The sequence below is a fragment of the Elephantulus edwardii genome, unplaced genomic scaffold (assembly GCF_000299155.1).
Source record: "Elephantulus edwardii isolate Elephantulus edwardi_28Jun2011 unplaced genomic scaffold, EleEdw1.0 scaffold00036, whole genome shotgun sequence".
Taxonomy (NCBI): domain Eukaryota; kingdom Metazoa; phylum Chordata; class Mammalia; order Macroscelidea; family Macroscelididae; genus Elephantulus; species Elephantulus edwardii.
Genome location: NW_006399786.1, coordinates 15,851,579 through 15,858,895, shown reverse-complemented (window position 1 = coordinate 15,858,895; position 7,317 = coordinate 15,851,579).

Genomic DNA, 7,317 nt, shown 5'->3' with positions numbered 1-7,317 from the left:
TCTCCCGGGCCGGGTCCTGGCCGGCCGGCTGGTCTGGGGGTGCTGGTGGACCGCGGGAGGGCCAGGCGGACGTCGGATCTGTCAATCTACGGACAGGGGTCGGGGGGACGCGGGAACGAGGGGTCCCGGGGTCGTGGGGCATGCAGACTAGGGCCTTAGTTAGAAGACGAGTGGGGTTTGGGGGGGACTTTTGATCTTGCTGTCCAAAAAGTTTGAAAGGCTTGGGGATCAGGGACCCGGGAACTTGAACAACTTGTTTTTATACGACTAGGGGGTGGGGAGGAGGGAAGGGACAGCGTAGAATGTACTCCGGTTAAAGCGATCTTCTTTACATTATCAGTCTGTAGTCTTTTAAAGTTTTCTGGTCTTTTGCCCAGTTTCATTACCCTTAAAATGTAATTCCCGACCGAAAGGTCGCTTGGATCCGCGTGTGGGCTCTTTGTACATTGCAGGAATGACCGGTGTGAGTCTGGATGGAAAGGAGGGGCGTTAAGGAAGGTTACAGATCGCTAAGCCCTCTTCTCTAGTTCATAGACTCACAAAGTCTGTTAAGTTGGTAAATACCGTCTTTGTTGTGTTTTTAGTACAGTGGCTGAAGAGACTCATTAAAGAAAGATTTAGACAGAAACGTTTATTGAGAGACTTAAAGGCTTGCGTTGTTCTCTAAAGAATAAGGTGAAGTGATCTTGACATTTCGAGGTCCTCCCATCCCCCCCCTTGGTTTCTTAAAGGTGTATGTCTGTCACGTTGTCAACATTTGCCTTTTTCTGTACTTTTACTAGTTCATGGGGTCCTCGGGTTAATTCAATATTAATGAAGGCTTCTATTTTTAATCTCTGTGGGTCCTTACAGCCCTGGAGAGAAATCGTATTGGGTTACTTATTTGGAAAGGGCTTGTAATTTCTTAAAAACAAAGCACAACAAGTTCACTATCACATGGGAAGAAAAGATTTAGCTAGAGTTAGCCCCGCCGATGAATGTATGCATTATTTTTAATAAAAATATCTCTGCTTTAAAAGTTCTCTTAAATGAACTTAAAAAGGCTTTTTCATCACAAATCGGGTGAACCCTAAAAATGTCTTGGAGAATTCTCTTAACTTGCAAGTTACTGCTTCTCAGATTTGAGTGCTTAATTCCGTCATTAAAATTTGTTTTGCTTTACTTCATTATTCAACTAATATAATTATTCTTTTTTAGATGAACAGTGATTTAGGCCTTCTATGTAGTTATTGAAAAGAATCATCTATGATTTAGCTTGTTTGATGTTCATCTTTGGCCTTGAGAGTAGCTCGATGAAATAAGGAAATGAAATGACTTAACTAACTTCAAGTCCTGTAGCTAAATTGACATTTAACTATGGTCGCTCACTCAGAAGCCTTCTAATTTTTCCTATAGCATAACTTTGCAGCATATATAACTCATTACTTTGCAACGACCTCTGTTTACCGTCTTCTTCTGCCTTTTTTATTTTAATTTACTTTCCCCCAATAACTACGTATTTTCTGTTGTGTACTGTGGAGTTGGAACCAATCCGTAGCTGACCTTGGGATAGGTTTTCAGGGACAGTTAATCACATGAGAGGAGATTGCCCATCCTTCTTCCAAAGAGTGACTGGTTGATTAGAACTGCTCACCTTCAGGATTGCAGTGCAGCTTTTTGCCATGAGGCCTACAGACCTTTTTCCTCTTGATAGTATTCACTTAAACCTGCACTTTTGAAAGCCTTTTCTGCCAGTTTCTCCACCCTTCCTCCCTCCTCAACTCCCTACAAGAATAAATCACTTCTGGAGCTCTGGTGGCAAAAAGCTGCACTGCAATCCTGAAGGCATTGTTCGAATCCACCAGATGCTCTGCTGGAGAAGGAGGGACAGTCTCAAGAAAAAGAAGGAAAACAACAGCAAAAAGAATAAATCACTTCTGTGGTTTCCCTGTAAGTATTGTATGCCTCTTTATGACACCTCCACGGTGCCAGTCATCACATCACCTGAGTTCTGCTTGGTCTCTCAGTGTTCAGCATGTCGGGAACATAGGAGATGCTTAGGAAAGACTTGAATGAACGACTATATATATATGTATGTTTATTTATTTTGTATATGTTTCGTAAATATTCTTATGAAATTATTATTTCACGGCCAGAGTAGTTTACTGTGTATTCCCTGCAGCTCTACTTGTAGTACATGGCATGAACCTCATAGAAACAGATAAGTTCATTATTTCTGTGAGGGATTTTTTTTTTCTTTCTTTTCTCTCCTCCTCACTTTTAGTGGGAGAGAAGGTGCATTTGAGGATTTACCTTGGCTGATGCAGTGATTCAGTGGGAGTATTTTTTCCTGGGGAGTATAGAGCTTGAATGATTTTGAAATTTCTAAGTACATAATGGATTGAAATATAACTTCACTGGTTTATGAGCGAGAAGCCCTGGATCGACAGAATGATTGTTGTGATAATTTAAAGTGCAGTTGAATTTATTTGCAGAGGATAGAAACATAGTTAACGTTTGAAATTCTGAAGGTCATGTTTATGTATTTAAGATCTTTGATAGAGCAGATATCACTATTGGCTTTGTCAGTCATGGTCAGAATTGTCTGAGACTGCCCTGCTTAATGGAAATATTAAAAATTGCGTCTATCTCTTGCTAAGTTCATTTTTGAGAGTGGATTTCCAAGACTATAAAATGCTCTAGAGGAGATTGCTCACCTTGCCTTATGGAACTGCTGATGGATTGATTCACACTGCTGGAAAAGCACGGCCTTTGAGTTAGCAGCTCTCTGTGGACTGGGCCATCAGAGCATGTTTAATGCAATGCATATATTTAATATCTGAAAAACAGTACTTTATAGCTTCTTTCAGATTGACCTATGTTTTAACAGCTCTCAAGGTGAAAGTATTCTTCTACTGTAGAATTTGGTGTTAATTCCCTACTTCTTGCCCAAAATAACTTCTCTCTGGTTGATCCATAAACCTCAAACTGGTGTGCTTTATTATAGGGAAGCCTTAGGAAGAGAATTGAAAGCATTCAAATACTTTTTATGAGTATACAGGAAAGAAAGTAAGTTACTTGTAAGATAGACTAGAACAACAACAAAACTGCATACTTTGACTGCTGACTCTGCTGTTTACTGTTTGTGAACCTTGAATAAGTCACTTCTCTGAGCCTCAGTGGACTCACCTGTAAGGTAGATGCAGAACTACAGTGCACCCACTCCTTACATAGCTATATGGTTAGGTTTCAGAGACCAGGTTGTTAGGTGAAAATAAATCAACTGTATTTGAAAATAGGGGATAATCTGATCAAATCACAAGATGGAAAATTACTGTCATTATGTAATTACCATCTTCATAATTTTTTAACTGCCAAATTTCATCAGTGCCAGACCACTGAGAATCATGACCCAGTCAAGTTGACACATAACCTTAACAGGCAGAGTTAACTCTCACCTGTCTCTCAGCATTTGTTACTGCTTTGTTTCTACAGGTAAGCTTTCCATTGTGGTTGTAAATATAAACTGAAATGTTGTATAAATAGATAGTAACAGAGTAATAGGTGTATGTAAAACTTCTCTAAGAAAGAAACCTATTAGAAGAAGAGAAACAATTGTTTTCCATTAAAATAAGTGATAGAAAAGTACTCATACTCTTCTTTCAAAGGCAGAAAACTTGTGAGAGGCCCCCAAGAACAAGGCCGTCTAAGTTCTGGCTGTCACAGCTTCATTACATTTGTCTTACGTTGTGAGGATGAACGTTGTGAGGATGAACGTTGTGAAAGTGCCTGGTGTGTGGATGTCTGTCATTTCAGTGAACATAGTGGCAAAGAATTATGGAATTACTGGCTTAACGTTTTGTTGTGCTTTAGGTGAAAGTTTACACAGCAAATTGTTAATATACAAATTGTTCTGTAATATTGAACGGTGCTTTCAACTGTGGCATTTCCCCCATTTCCAGCCTGCCTTCCCAGCTCCCATCTGTTCTGTTCCCTTGCCTTTTTTCATCATTGATTGCGGACAGATGCTGTCCATTTGGCCTTGCAGAGCCGATTGTAGATGATAGCACATTTCTCACTGCATAATTGTTTACTTTGCTGGCCATTCTATTATTTGGCTGAAAGGTGATCTCTATGAGTGGGTTCAGTTCCAGATTAACCTTTCAAGACAAACATATTTCCTTGTAATTTTTTGTTGAAACCATGTACTTTTAGTAATAGAACCATTTTTTTTCTCTATAATTATATTTTATTAATTTTCATAAACATTTACAGAGATTTTGGGTTTCCATTCATTCATTGTTGCACTATTCTCTCTACCCTCCTCCCAGTTTGTTCTTGTCCAAATGCCACAGTGCTTGTCAAAGCCAGTTCTGATTAATCTTCTTTGTCAGTGTGTCCTTTGCCATTCCCTATCACTCCTCCCTGAGAGAGACTTCACCCTGAGTCATAAGGAAAAGGGGATGGCGTATTCTCTTAGCTACTTCCTGCTGAAAAGGGATGCTGTGGGTTTCAGAGTGAAGATCTTCTCTCACTACTCTAAAGGGCCCCTTTGGCAGTAGGAAACACATAGACTATTATGGAGATTGATTTTGGGATTTAGATGCACTCTTATTGATTGTGCTTGGCCGTACATGTTCATATCCTTGAAGATGTATCATGGGGGTGTTGCAACCTAGAAGACACAAATTTGACTAACAAGTTATAAGTACATGAGTCCAAAAATGATGGAAAAGTAAAAGAAAAGATTCTTTCATTGTTTTACAAACCCTCCCCCAGGTCCCCTCCACCATGTAGCCCTCGCTCTAGTCTCCTGTGATGACAGAAATACCTAGTTATATATCTCTTAAACAGTTTTCTCCCTCCTCTGTTTCAGTGCAGTATACATTATTGAACCCATCTTACTCAGTCTCTCCCCAACCCCAAGGACAGTCCCATTCTACAACAGTGGCATCATGTAATATTGGTCCTTTTGTGACTGGGATATTTCACTCAGCATAATGTTCTCCAGAGTCAACCATTTTGAATAATATTGCATGAGTTCCTTGTTTTTTAATGCAGCATAGTATTCGATTGTGCGAATATACCACAGCTTCTCTAGCCATTCGTTTGTTGATGGGAACATTTTTAATTATATAGAATTTTTTTCTTATATGTAGTAGGGAGTCTCAGGTGTGAAGCAGTTGGATTCTGGAGGGTATGTTCTCTTTTAGTTGAGAGTCCCGTGTAAACTGGTAGTTTTTTTGTTCACAATCCTGTGTGGGCTGATTGGATTTAGCTAACAATCAAATAACTGTGGGTGGGAAGCCTCTTATTTTAAGTCAGTCAGGACCTGGTGGGCGGACTTTGGTGTTTAAAAGTAGGTTGGAGGTAGCTCTGATGGCCTAGTGGCAAGAAGCTGCACAGCAATCCCAGAGGCACGTGGTTCCAATCCACCAGATGCTCTGTTGAAGAAGGGGCAGTCTCCTCCTGTACCAGTCAGGTCTGATTTGATGACACACACACACACAGTAAAATACAAATTTAAAAAGAAATGAATAAATACAAGTAGATTGAGCCCTTAGGCCTCTGGCCCTAGGACTTGGTGTTAATTGAGTAATTGAGTTTGGGAAGAACCATTCTTCTAAGTGGCACAGTACGCAGTACAGGTCTATCAGTTTGCTGTACTGAGGTAACCTGGGGTTGCTGTGACATTGCCACTGGTGTGTCAAATTCCATAATGGTTATCCATGATGGACAGTGTTTGGTGGAGCTCCCCAATTAAGACAAGCTTGGAAGCAGGATTGGCATCTACTGACTAAACAACATGCCTTTGGAAACTCTATGAACATTAGATAAATGACAATAGTTGTAGAACAGGGTTCAGATATTTTGTTCATAGGATTGCTATGAGTCATGCTCAACTCAATAGCACTTAACAGCAATAAGGTTTTCTAAAATTAGTGGGTCACGTGTTCTGAGCAGTCTTAGGTGCTGAGGTTGGAGGAATGAGGGCTACTTTTCTCAGGTTCACACTGTTGTACAGGTCCTCACCAGATGGCAGTGTGTGTACTAAAGGTGGGGTAATAGCTTCCCATGAAACCTCAGGAGCTGAAAATATAGATGTATACTGTATATCCCATGGGTCACCCAAGGGTTAAAAGGATGGTCGTCTCACTCTTTTAGTCTAGTAAATCTAATCACTTTTCAGAATTTCAGAATGTATATTTTAATCCTTTTCTAACTGGGACTTTCTTTTGTGCCTGTGGTCAGTGGTAAGTTGCAGGAGCTGAGAACCATCTTGTTTTCTGGTCTTAGGATAGAGCAGACTTTGGTTTGAATGAGTGGTTAGTCCTGTGAATTGGCTGCTTCCTTACATCTTTTCTTTTCCTTCACCCTCTTTTGCTTCCAAAAGGAGACCAATTTTAGATGGCTGCTTGCAAACTTTTAAAACCCAGAATGCACTGTTCAGCAAGCTAGGATATAGAACATAATGGACTCTTTTTTTTTAAGTGGATAATAAATTTAAGTGGATAATAAGCATAAATTTCATTAATCGTTGTTATTGTTAGGTGCCCTTGAGTTGATTACAACTCATAGCAACCCTGTAAACAACAAGTCATTCTCAGTCCTTCCTGTCCTGTGCCATCCTCACAGTCTAATATACTTGAGCCCGTTGCCTACCTAAGTCACTGTCAGTCCATCAGGTTGAGCATTCTTTATGGACTTTATGGACAATTTAGCTAGAAGTTCCTAAGACTCTGATACTGAACCTACAAACCCAATATCTCTGTCATATAAGGTATTTGGATATATCCAGGAAGTTTCCATTAACTTTGCACCCAAGGAGCTCTATATTTATAGACTGCATATTTACATAGTCCATAGAGATAGGTATGTACAGATGCCCCCAAGTATACCTATGTGTCCACATATCTGTGCTTCATTTGCCCTCTAATGTCTGTATTGCATACGTATCTACTTATGTAACCAGTCACAGGATATTGGTTATTATTAACTATTCTAAAATGGAATATGTTATTTATCATAGTTGTCTTTTATTCCTGTATATTTCTCAGTGTAATTTCCTTTGGTGTTGTTTTGTGGACTTCCTTCATATAGTATATTTTCCATGACCCAGAATTAACATATGCCTTCTACCTAATAAGGGATTCTGCCTCTTTCCTTCCATTCAAGGAACATTGCTTTTTGTTTATAAGCTTGCTTTTTTTTTTTTACTTTTTATATATGTTCTATCACATAATTGTTCTTTAGTGATAGAATTATTTTCTTAGCATAGTATCTTCCAGATTCATTAATGTTATGTTTTCTGGATTCATCGAGGGTACATAGGATCGC